This window comes from Triticum aestivum, chromosome 5D, assembly GCF_018294505.1.
Source record: "Triticum aestivum cultivar Chinese Spring chromosome 5D, IWGSC CS RefSeq v2.1, whole genome shotgun sequence".
NCBI classification, from domain to species: Eukaryota; Viridiplantae; Streptophyta; class Magnoliopsida; order Poales; family Poaceae; genus Triticum; species Triticum aestivum.
The window spans coordinates 339,135,081-339,135,772 of record NC_057808.1 but is presented as its reverse complement, the minus strand read 5'-3'; positions in this window follow the sequence as shown (position 1 = coordinate 339,135,772).

Sequence of the window (692 nt, the reverse complement as noted above, 5' to 3'; positions counted from 1 at the left end):
TGTACATGGCTGGGTCGGAATGGAGAAACAGCGTCGTCGTCATGTTCATGGGTCGGAACGGAATGCGTGGTCGTGTTCATCGGGAGGGCTTGGACGGAAGAGGCGATGGAAACGAGGCCTGGCGTACTGCACAATGGAGGAAACGGATCTCCTACGGTCAAAACAGGGGTCCTGTTGATCGGGAGGGGTGTGGCGTACCGCAAAACGGAGGAAACGGACCTCCTACGGTCGAAACGGGGGTCCTGTTGATCGGGAGGAGTGTGGTGTACTGCAAAACGGAGGAAACGGACTTGTGTTGGAGCGCTACGGTCGAAACGGGGTTCCTGTTCATCGGGAGGGGTGTGGCGTACCACAAAACAGGACTCCACGGGATACTGTTCATCTCCACCGTCGACCCCCTCCAGCCTCCACGAGCTACTGTTCATCCACCGTCGACCTCCTCCAGCCTCCACGGGCTCCTGTTCATCCAGCCTCCACCGCGCGCTACTCCACCGGCTACTGTTCAACCACCCCTCCACCGTCTAATGTTCATCCAACCCTCCACACCACGGGGTCCTGTTCAACCACCCCTCCACGGGCACCCCTCCACCGTATACTGTTCATCCTGCCCTCCACACCACGAGGTCCTGTTCATCCACCCCTCCACGGGCACCCCTCCACCGTCTACTGTTCATCCAGCCCTCCACCACACC